The sequence below is a fragment of the Phocoena sinus genome, chromosome 17 (assembly GCF_008692025.1).
Source record: "Phocoena sinus isolate mPhoSin1 chromosome 17, mPhoSin1.pri, whole genome shotgun sequence".
Classification (NCBI taxonomy): Eukaryota; Metazoa; Chordata; class Mammalia; order Artiodactyla; family Phocoenidae; genus Phocoena; species Phocoena sinus.
The window spans coordinates 75,861,503-75,873,487 of NC_045779.1; the positions used below are offsets into that span (position 1 = coordinate 75,861,503).

The 11,985-nt window shown below is 51.1% G+C and overlaps 1 long non-coding RNA gene across 1 annotated transcript; it reads right to left on the reverse strand.

The window, feature by feature from the left end:
* Window positions 1-2,816: 2,816 nt before the first annotated feature.
* LOC116742446 lies at window positions 2,817-9,084 on the reverse strand. Its single transcript, XR_004346464.1, has 2 exons — window positions 8,359-9,084; window positions 2,817-5,168 (listed from the first exon to the last, which is right to left on the reverse strand). It is a non-coding gene; the product is annotated as an uncharacterized LOC116742446 (long non-coding RNA).
* Between the last annotated feature and the right edge of the window lie 2,901 nt (window positions 9,085-11,985).

Consider the following 11,985-nt stretch of genomic DNA (forward strand, 5'->3'; position numbering starts at 1 on the left):
GAGGTGGATTCAGAGCTCAGGTGTGGCCAATCAGAGCCAGGTTTCCCCCAGCCACGGTGATTGGCTGGGCGTGGCTCACCTCTCAGCCAATGAGAACCCTGGGAAAGAATTTCTTTGAGGAGGCGTGGGAGGGAGGCAGGTACTGAGACTGCAGGTTCTTTACACACAGTGGGCGTGTCCGTAGCCCCTGGGGCTAAGAATCACTACCCTGTGTTACCCAGAGAGGCCGACCAGCTTATTCGGGCCCCTCAGTGAGTCCGTGTGTCTCACCCCCAGTCTAGTGCTGCTTCTACACCAGCGCTATGTGTCTGTGAAAGACTCAGCTGCGGGCGGGAAGCAGGGAGGTACCGTGCTCTAGGCCAGCCACCCAGTGCAGCACGTCACACCTCCGTGCCTTTGCTCACGCCGTTCCCTCTGCCTGTATACCTTTCCCTGTCCTCTTCAGGCTCCCGTCTCCTCATCTTTCAAGATTCAGCTCTGGCAGCATCTCCTCCAGAAGCTTCCCCTGTGCCCAGCCTGGATGAGGTGCCTGTGTCTCTGCACATACTTCTATCCTGTGACCCCTTTGGTGCCAGTCACACCTCCCCTGCCAGACTGTGAGCTTCTCGAGGGCAGGGGCCGTGCCGGCCTCAACTTGGTCATGCAGACCTTCCGCACGGTAGGTGCACGATAAATGTTTGTTAAAAACCAAAGAGCAGAGTTGAGCTCACGTGCCAGTGCGTCTGAAGTCATCACCCCAAGTGAGATCTCTCAAAGGAAGGCAGGAAGAGGTAGATGTAGAAGAGTGAAAGAAAAAAAAAATAGCTGTGCAGATGGCAAAGGTGGTTGCCTGCCAGGACCCCGAGAGTCTCTGAGGTTTAGGCCTTGACTCTGATTGATGTCCCTGGGGGTCGAGTGCAATGAAGGAGGAGAAAGAACACGAAACGCAGAGGTGGAAGAGAGGGCAGAAAGCAACAAGAGCTCAGACAGTGGAAGGAGTGAGGAGTGAGCCTGGAGAGGGGAGTGGGTCCAAGGGTGAGCTCACCAATATTGGCACACAGGCTGCCTTCCCTTGGCCTGGGCCCACAGCAGACATTGCTAATCAAGCCCAGCCCTGTCTTTGGTCGAGATCTGTTACAGCCTGAGAATCTTGAACACAGGGGTCCACACAGGGCTCATCCTGGGCTCAGTGCTCACCTGTTTCCCTTCAAGGCCATCACCAACCTGGCCCCAGCTGAGATGGCATTGTGAGCGGATGTAGGGAGCCGTGAGCAAGCAGCACCGTGACGGTGGTGTGTGGCGCCCTGGCGGGCTGGTCCTGAGGGAGCCTTTCTTGAGCACCTGCTGGGTGCTCAGCCTGAGCTGGGGACTGAGCATTCATGAGGACTCTGTGAGGCCATCATCATCATCCCCTTGGCCGGTGATGAAGCCAAGGCTCTAAGCTTAGGACAGTGACCCTGACTGCAGATCCTTTGTGGGGTGGGGTGGGAGCTGGGGGGCTGCGTCCTCCTCTCCAGGCACAGGCTACCAGGCTGGACCAGTGTGATGGCGAAAAGGCTGCGAAGGAAGAGGGAGAGTCAGCCCAGTCCCTGGTACACAGGAGGTGCTAAAAGTTGTTTCATTGGCTCCATGATTAAATCCCAAATATGCTAAGGCTGGTCCCAGGGCTGATGTGGTGAGAGTCGGGGGAGGGGAGCAGGAAAATGGCCCGGGGCTCCCAAGACACGAGAGGCAGAGCCAACGCCAGAAAAGGGAGACTGAGGCCGGCCAGGCTCAGTCTGCCCAGAGGATTCCAGAATGTCATGTCAGGGGCAGGGGAAGTAGTTCATAGGGTGGACAGTCAGAGCCTATGACCTGGGGCTGCTGGACCTGCACCTGCCCCAAAAGTCCATCAACAGGTGATGTGAGGACACAGAGCCCCAGATGGGTGGGCTCCTCCCTGAGATGTGAAGCCCAAGGGGGGTCTTACTTGGAATTTCTGAGCCCCAGAGTTCTCCTTGTGCAGTGATGTCTCCAATGGTGACCACGTGGGCAAAGACGCCTGGGAGATTCACACTCTAAACTGTTGCAGGAACGATCGGTGTGCAGGTTCGAGGCTCAGGGAGGATCTGATCTGCCCCCAGAGTTAGAGGACTCTTAAAAGTAGGAAGTACATCTAGCAGGTGAGGAGCCAGCCAGCCCCCTCTGGGACTCAGGGTGACATGCGAATGAGGGCAGAGGCAAGGCCAGGGGCCCCTCCTTCGAGCCAAGGGCGGCCCCCAACCCCACCCCCCCCCAACACACACACAAGCCCTTGCTTTACTGCAGGAAATATCAGTGGATTTCAGGCTTCTTAAGACACAGCCTGAACCACTGCCCAGCTCCACACCTGCTCCATAAATAGCTCCATCGTGCTCCCCACGGAGACCCAGTGCTGCCAGGATCAATCAGGCCATCGGCAGAGGCTTCACCAGCTGACAGCTCCTGAGGGGGGTTGCTGGAGGGGCACGAACCCTGTGCCCAGCAGGAGGGTCTCATTAACCGAGGCCGGAGCGTCAGGGCCAACCCCTGAGGGAGGCTGTTCGAAAACCAGGCCCAGGAGATGGGAGGGCAGCATGTCCACGCCCACAGCGGGACTCCTGGGCAGTGGGGAGGGCATCCTGCCCCCAGCCTCCGCTTCTGGGTACTCGGGGCTTGGCAGAGCAGAGGCTCCTGGGCGTTTGCTGACTAGATTAATGAAATGGATTCAAGAACGACGTACCGGTGGCCAGGAAATGGCACTGGTGACCTTTCTCTCAGTCACCTCCTCACCACCCAGTGCGTAAAATAATTAGACACCCATAGAGAGGGGACATTTGTTGAACCCAGCTCTTCTCCTTCGTAATACTAATGCTGACGTAAATAAGAATAATTAAAAATAAAAGATCTTCCGCTCTTAAAAACAAACAATAGCTTACGGAGAACGCTCTAAATGTGGGACGTGGGGAAGCTTGCGCTCGGGTGTGAGACGGGATGCCCCGCGGTTGTTGATGTGGCTGTGGACAGGAACACCTGGAAGTTGTCCAGCACGGGCACGGGGCAGAGCCGGGGCGTGGAGGCTGCTCTGCGGGCCACCCCCCCACACCCCGTCCGAAGCAGCGTGTCCCTAAAGCGCACACGGGGTGTGAACAGGCTCTCCATCACCATCAGATCAGTTCTCCCAGACGGACCCCGACTGGCACTCGGGCTGTGGGATAAGTACCGGCTTCTGAGTCAGGCGGCCGGGATCCAAATCCCAAGCTTGTGTTTCCACCCGGCGTGACCGTGGGCGAGTGGGCGACCCTCTCCGTGCCTCTGCCCCCCACCCCACCGGTTGGTTGGCGAGGGCAGAAGAGGGCTCTCCATCCATCTGGATGAAGCGCGGGGAGGCGTGTGCGGCTCGCCGGCGGAGGCCTGGCCCGCAGGCGGAGCCGCGCGGTGCGGGAGCTCATCCCGCCCGCCCCGCGGAGGACACGCTGCCCTCCTCCCTCCACCTCCCTGGCCGGGGAGCCAGCTTCCTCCGGTGGGAGCTAACCTCAGTCCAGTCACATGGCGCCATCGTTGTCCCCGTGCCGAGAGTTTACAGATCCCCGCGGAAGGTGTTTAAATATTTTCCCTTTTCAGAAGCCTGGTTCTCGCCTCTGCCACGTTCACCTTTGTGTGGCAGAAGGTATTTCTGCAAACGCAGCCGCGGCGGCAGCGATTCCGCAGCGAGACAGGCATCCCTGTACACACTGCTGCTATTCTGGGGACTCGCAGGTGTATCGTTTGTATAATCACGGGCCTGTCACCTCCCGGGGGAGGGAAGAGAGGGTGGGGTGCTTCCAGAGGCTCCTGTTCCATGGGAGCCTTCCCCTGCAAACCCTCCTGGCCCAGGTGGGGTCTGGGCCTGGCCCACGTGCCCCGGTGCGAACAGCCCCTGCTCCGGTCCAGGCCTCGAGATTCCTAGGACAGGGCCTGTCCGACCTGTCTGTGTCCCCAGCACAGAGTAGGGATCAGGAAACATCCACTGAGCTGATGGGAGCTCTGCAAGGGTCTGGGGCTTCAGAGAGGCTTTCTCTGCCCCTGAAACATCACCTGCCAGGCTCGGGGCCGCCATGCCAGGCGGGGGCTGGGAGTTTGTGACACAAGGTAGATGGGAGATGGCCATGGCAGGTCTGGAGCTGGAGACCCGTGGGTCACGGGGGCTGCGGGAGCCCAGACCAGCATAGACTGTGGGACCCCAAAGGGCTTCCTGGCCAGTCCCCAGGCCGTGGGATGGGCTGATCCCAGCTCTCTGGTTGCTATGGGCGTGGAGAAGGCACAGCTACACTCTGAGGATGCACGCATCGTAGGGCCCCGCCCAGGGTTTAAGTCTCTTCCCGCAGGGCCGGAAGGTGCACTGGCAATTAGGTCTCCTTCCTCGTTCGATGAATAAGGAGACGGCAGCCCAGAGAAGTCCAGGGACTTATGGGAGGTCACAGAGTCATCATCGTCTGCAGAGCTGGGACACCATCCACCTCCCAGGCCCCCGAGCCCAGGTCCAGGGCCCCCCAGAGGGTCTCCAGGGAGTCCACATAGCTTGGCAATCCAGCCCTTGCCTCGAGGAGTATTGGGGAGCCAGCAGCAGGGTCTCTGCTGTCACGGAGCAATCGTCCTGCTGGGAAAGTGAACAGTAAGCCAGTTAACCATCAGGGAAAAGCCAGAGACAGGTGATTGCAGGAAGATGAGAAACACGGGACGGTGAAAAGTGTACTGGGCAGAGAGAGATTTGAGGTGCATTGGTCAGGGATGGCCAGCCCGTGGGGATGACACTGGAGCTGAGACTTGAATGACACGTTTGGGCCCAGGAAAGGGTGTCTAAGCAGAGGGAACAGCCTGTGCAAGGGCCCTGGGGTCAGGGGAGGGGCGCTGGCTTATTCAGGGAAGAGCCAGAAGGCAAATGTGGCTGGGATGCTGGCCCAGAGGAAGTTGGCACAAGATGAGGTCAGAGGTCAGGGCTCCGAGCCCCTCCAGGGAGGACGGGAGGCAGGGCCAGATCACGGAGGTTCTCGCAGCCCACGGGAGGAAGATGGATTTCACTTGCGCATTCATGGAAGTCCACGCGTGCATTGTGTGGGGAGGGAGAGAAGGCACATCCGCTTCATTGGACAGTGTGGGGCACCCACATCCTGTAGAATCAGCACCACAGGGCACCTGGGGAGCTCTCCAACCTGGAAGAAGAAGGGTCCCCAAGAAATGGGTGGTCAATTAAAACAATGACGACTCCAACTCTGATGACTGTGAAGGGGCTGGGCCTGCAGTGCACACAGCCCGTGGCCCCAGCCTCCCAGAGGCCACTGCTGAGCGTCTCTTGTCGGGGCCGGGGTCCACTCACAGGGGACCAGGCGCCCCGGGGGTGAGTTGGGTGAAATCACTGCAGCTTCCGATGCTGTCTGGTCTCCAACGACCTAGGACAGGCCTGGTGGACAAGGTGTGATTTCCGCAGCAACAGGAAGAGTCCCCAATTCCCCCAATCCCTCCCACACCTCCACTCAGATGCCTAAAATCTCTTTAATGGTGGCAGGTTGAATTACTGGCTCTTTATAATCATTGTACCCTTTTAATTTATTTATTCTTGATCACAAACAATACTTTTTGCGTAAAATATAAAAAGTAGAGAGAAATATAAAGAAACAAAATCCTAAGGATTTTCCCCAGGGAAGTTAGCACCATTTCAGCAATGGGGCCGGCCTTGGGCAACACTGCCTTTTACACCCTAAAGTCCACGGATGCTGATGTAAGACCTTCCTTAAGGGTCAAGTGCAAGGGAGCAGGTGAGAACGCAAAGGGGATGGATGTTCAAGAAGGTTCGAGGATATGGTTAGAGAGGAGGACGCCCAGGAGAGAAGGCTGAGCTGAGAAGGACCACATCACAGGTTGCACTCCTGTTTTTCTCACACTCCACTGCCGCTGTGCGGCTTGGATGGAGCCAGGCAGAGATTCCATCCCTTGAGTATGTGACAACCGTGCAGTCCTAACACAGCGCAGTCCTAACACAGCCCCGGATCAAGGCCGGCTGGAGCATGGGTGCATCAGGACCACGATGCTGGGGGTGGAGGAGGGCTGGAGGGGACACCTTGTGTGAGGAGGTGGCCCATAATGGTCAAGGACTCAGTCTGCGTGTGCACGAGGGCCGATCTGGCTCAGATCTGGGCACCGACTTCCTGGGTGAACCCCTGGACTTCAAGCCTCAGGCCCGTCCCTTGCAGAATGGGTGGAATGAGGGCTCCTGGCTGATTGGATGGTGGTGAGGGTGAAAAGCCAGGTACCACACTGGCACAGTCTCCGAGCTTGGGGTGGAGGTACTGCAGACAGGTGGGCTTTGGAATCAGATGGTCCCGAGTTTGGATCCTGGCTCCGCCATATACTGGCTGATTGACCTTGGGCCTGTCACTTCACCCAAGTCTCAATTTCCTCACCTGTGAAATGGGGACGCGGTGTGTATTGTACTTAGCAGAGTGCCTGGCACAGGTAAGCACTGAAGGAAGGTGAGCTGGTTGTGTTTGTCTCTGTCCCTAGCTTTGAACCTCACTCTCTCATGAGCTCCTGTTGCTTCTCCAAATGCAGGGGCACCGGAGACTCCTGCACAACAGTCCTGAGACTTTGAACCCAGCAGAGCAGGGGCAGGAGCGGGAGAGTTGGAACATCGGAAAGAGGAAGGGAAAGTGGAGGACCAGAGAGAAGGATGGAGAGACTGGGGGATCGGAGAGATGCAGGAACCAAAGAGGAGGGAGAATGTGGGGTGCAGACGAGGTAGAAGGGGGCAGCGATGACGGGCGGGGGTGAGACGATCAGGGTAGGTTTCCCTGACTCTGGTGCTGGTGGACACCTCCTTGGTGCTTCCACCCAAAGTCTCTCTCTCCCAGACTATGTCTTAGAATCTGAGACCAGAGTAGAGATACAGGTCTTCATTCTTTCTTGAATGTCTGTTAAGCGTGTACTCGGCCAGTTCCTGGTCCAGGCCCTGGAGGCTGCAAAGGTGAGGTCAGGATGCTTACACACCACAGACCGATGTACTGTGTACATGTTGGCTCCCACGATCCTTCATCAGCAGTACTGTCCACAATTCAGTCCCCAATGCACCCCACACCCCTTTCTCTCCTGTGCAGCCCGTGCTTGGCCATACTGACCTGTGTTCTGGCCTGCACCTCAGCTACCATGGAAAGGAAGCGTCAGGCCAGACTCTGGGTCCAGGCCTCACTTCACCTCCTGTCTGTTTGCCTTTTCTGAGCAGTAGCCTTTTGGCAGCTAAATTTAACTGAGTATTTGGTTTCCACCCTACCACCCCTCCTTCCCTCCCTCTTTCACTTGGGTCAGATCACGGTGTGATGGCTCTCCCAGCTCCCTCCCCGTTTCCTCTCTTAAGTGTCCTCCCTAGTAAGTTTCTTGTGTGTTTAGTTGCATCTCAACATCTGCTTCTTGGAGGACCCAGATCAACACAGGGGCACTCAGCTATCAGATCTGAGCCTCCAAAGAACTGACAAAGAAAAATCATGGCATCTAGGGGGGCCCAGAGCCAGACACGACAGGGAGAGTTGTACCTGGAGAGTGAGAACACCCCGCATCCTATCGGTTTCTGAATCAGTCAGGATGGGATAGATTATACAGCATGTCATGGACTGAATGTCTGTGTCCCCCACGTTCATATGTTGAAACCCTCAGTGTGATGGCATTCGGTGGTGGGGCCTTCGGGGGGCGATCACGTTTAGATGAGGTCATGGGAGTGTGGCCCCGTAATGGGATTAGGGTTCTTATAGTAAGAGGAAGAGATCAGAGCCCTCTCTCTCTCACTATCTCTCGGCCACGTGAGGACACAGTGAGAAAGGGCATCGGCAAACCAGGAAGAGGGCTCTTGCCAGGTGCCGTATCTGCCAGCGCCCAGTCTTGGACACTCCAGCCTCCAGAACCATGAGAAATAAATGTCTGTTGTTGGTCACCCCCCATCCCCACCACTGTCGGCAGCATTTTGTCGCAGCAGCCTGCACTGACTGAGACATAGCAGAACCAGAACATTTTTTAAATAAAAAACTCAGTGGCTCAAATTACAAAGGCTTATTTCCTGCCCATGTTGAGTTGACAGTAGCTCTGTTCACTGGCCCCCTGAGACCTAGGCCCCCCTGAGACCTAGGCTGACAGAGGCTCCCTTGCCCTAGGCTTCCACCATCCCAGACAGGGAGATGGAACCTGACAGATTTCACCGTGGTCCCAAAAGCTGCTGCCCAGAAACATCCTCCATCACTTCTGAATGTACCGTGTTGGCCAAAGCAGGCCACACGGCCAAGCCTGGGGTCTTCTGTCCACCCTCATACCTGGCAAAGACCTTCACCCAAGAATCCTGTCCCTAGGCAAGTTCCCACTCACCCGTCAAGGCAAAAGGAAGATTCTGAGAGTACGCTTCCCAAATTCTCTTCTATCCCCTGCATCCTTCATTTGAAGAAAAGACTCAAGAGAAGACCCAAACCTGAAAATAAAGAAGACAGAACAGAGCCCATGAAATGAAGAACGATGAAAAGGGAAAGACGTAATGGTGAGCAGTGGAACTTGCTATGTGGTAAATTGAATAAAAATGAATAAGGATAGACCTGTCCCAGACTGTATCATCTAAGTGCTAAGTAAGGGTTCCTAAAATTGAAGGTCCGTACTGAAAGGAAAAATTGTAATGATAGTCTATTTATAAAAGTCATAGCTCAGCAACAGCTACAAGTTATGGCCAGGAAGGACACTTATAAACTTTGCAAGGATCTCATCTTGGAGGGGGAGGGGAAAGGAAGAAAATAAAAGATGTCTAGAAATGTCATCTTATTGGACTGGGGAGGAATAATCAGGGGAAAAATAGAACACCTTATTGTGTGGAATAGGTGGTTTCTTATTTTCAAAGTAGAGAGATCTGGGAAACAGGGAAGAGAGAATGGCTATCAGTGCAATGGAAGGGGTCTTAGGGTCTGTCTGCTTGGGCGATCACAACAAAATACCACAGTCTGGGGGACTTACACAACTCACATTTGTTTCTCACAGTTCTGGAGGCTGGAAGTCCAACACAACATTGTAAAGCAATTATACTCCAGTAAAGATGTTCAAAAAAAGACATTAAAAATAATAATAAAATAAAATAAGTTGCTGGGAAAATAGCTACAAGGATAAAGCAAATGAAAATAAAGTAGGACGGGTAGATAGTAATCTCAAAAAGGTTTAAGATATTTATATGTGATAAATTAGAATGTTATACAATGAAGTGCTATACAGTCATAAGCCTGTATTTAAAAAGAAAAAAAGAGCTAAATATGTAAGCAAAACCTATTAGGAAAGGAAAGAGAACCGGATAAAAGTATAATTATAGTGAGAGACCATTGCACAGTCTCCGTAAGAAATGGACAAGAGTATTAGAAATGAAGAAACTGTTAGAAGTTAAGAGGCTATCAAATTTATTGCATGGCCATTGATTGGATCCTAGTTTGAGCAAATCAGATTTTTAAAAGCTGTTTTAGGGACAGTTAGGGAAATTTGAATATGGATGGAGTTTTAGAAGATTATAGAACATCACTGTTATTTTCTCAGGTGCAGTAATGGTATCATGGTTAAGTAGGGAAGCATCCTTCTTTAGTAAAGAGATAAACTGAAGTATCTAGGAGTGAAATGCCATGAAGCCTATAATTTAATTCTAAATACCTCAGTAAAAAACAAACATAGCAAAATGTACACAGCTACTGAATCTTGATGATGGATGTATAGTATACGTTATCTCTCTGCTTCTATGTATATTTGAAATTCAAAAACAACAAAGTAATAACACCAGAACTGAATAATGCAACCAACAACTGTGAACATATATATAATATAGTTATATATAAATATATATATATATATATATTTTTTTTTTTTTTTTTAAATAGTGAATCCCTTTTTATGTGCCCAAATGTCACCGAGGAAAATCAGTACATAATAGGCTGACAATAAAACATTACCAAATTCAAGAACCCAAGAATGAAGTTTTCACAGGCCTCATGCTCCAGCCATATTCAACACAAGTAGTAATTAGTAATAAAATGGGAGCCAAACACTTGACTTGCAAGTTTAAAACATTCATGCATAACTCTTGGATCAAAGAGAAAAATCAAGGGAGAAGTTATATATCATCTGGAAAACAAAGAAAAAGAAGATGCTTCATGTTAAAACATATGGAGTAAAGATAACAGCTTAGAAACACACCACCTAAATGCCTTCATTCGAAGGGGCAAAGGCTAAACATAACATCATTTTTAGTACTTGTCTCAAGCAATTAGGAAAAGAAACAAGAAAAGCGGAATTCATAAAGAACTGAAACTGATGAAATAGAAAAAAACATTTAAATAGTGGGAAGAATATGTAAATGCAAAAGCTTATTCTTTGAAATGGCTAATAAAATAGAAAAAACCCTCGTGAGTCCAATTATGGAGAATGAAGAGAGAGAGTAAAATTAGACAAGATTAGCAGTAAGAAGGCAGACATACCAATATAACTAGAGATACAGGAGAGATAAAACTAATTATGAGAGAATATTACACGCAACTCTGTGATAACAAATTGAAAACCTCAGGGAAATGGATGATTTCCTAGTAAATTACCAAAATCAGTCCAAGAAAAAACGGAAAATTTTAATAGACCAATTACCATAGCAGAGACTAGAAGGTGACTGGAGATCTATCAGTGAAAAGACAGCAGAATCAGACAGGCTCACAGCTGAGTTTTATCTAATTTCTAAAGAATGAATCATTTTAATACTGTTTAAACTATTTGAGGCCATAGAAAAGGATAGGAGAGAAATGCCCTTATTCATTCTACGCATCTAGAATATCTTTAATACAAAATAAGGGGAACTATAGACTGATGGCACACGTATAGGTGAAAATTTCTAAATAAAATACTAATAAATAGAATCTAGCGACTAACCAAGAGAACAATATATTACCCTTCAGGTTCAATGTGGGAAAGCAGTGTGTGGTTGAGGACCCCTTAGCCTTGGAGACATTTTGTAGGCATATTTTCACCCCTCTTCTCTGAGCGTCTCTTGGCATGACAAAAAGTAAGGACGTATTAGGCAACGATCAGGGGCCTCTAATGAACCAGACTGGACAAAGCTAAGACATCGACATCTAAGGGAGCCTTAATGTCTGTTAGCAATGCCAAGATTTTATACGGAAATTTTGTGGGGTTTATTTCCAGAACAGCCTCTAGTTGTTTCAGCATCTTTGAAATGTTCCAAAGAACCACTTTTTTTTTTTTTCTATATGAAATCCACTGAGGGAGAGGGAATTTTCTAGGTTTTAAATGCACACCAGAGCACAAGATCTAATATTACTGAATTCTCGCAGCAACTCTGTGGGGAGTTTGGAGAGGTGGAGAGACTTCCGAGGGCACTCAGATGATGCAGGCAGAGTCAGACCTCAACCCTGCTGAGACTGACTGCGAAGCCCAAGCCTTCAATGGCATGTGTGAAAGCCACATGTGGAAGGCCCCTGGCGACTTCTTGGTTCAGGGAGGAGTTTCAGTCCATTTAGCCAAAGCCAGGAGCAATGGAATGAAGACTAGATTAGGTATCAGGAGACCTGGGTTCTGTTTCATCCTCTGCCTCCTGGGCCATGACTTTGAAGGCCTCTGCCCTTCTGCAACATTCTGAATCCCTACATAGCTGGTCTCAGAAGGGCCAGCCGTGGGTTGCTGTCCGTGGTGCTGAAGGTGCTCTTGTCCGAGGGCTCCCACTTCACCTATTTTCAGAGGAGCTGGTCTGGGCGGCTGCCAGGAACACACTGTGATTAATCGGCGGGTTTGAAATGGCAACTAAAGGTGGAAGGAAAGAATTTCTTTATTGGTTTGCTGAATCTGTGCCAAAGGAGCTTTTTCTTTTTCTTTTTCTTTTTTTTACCGAAAGCCATGTCTTTTTGACAATTCTCATCACCTGGGCCTGAACTGAACATCTCAATTTTTGGACAGAGGCATAGAACTAAGTTTTCA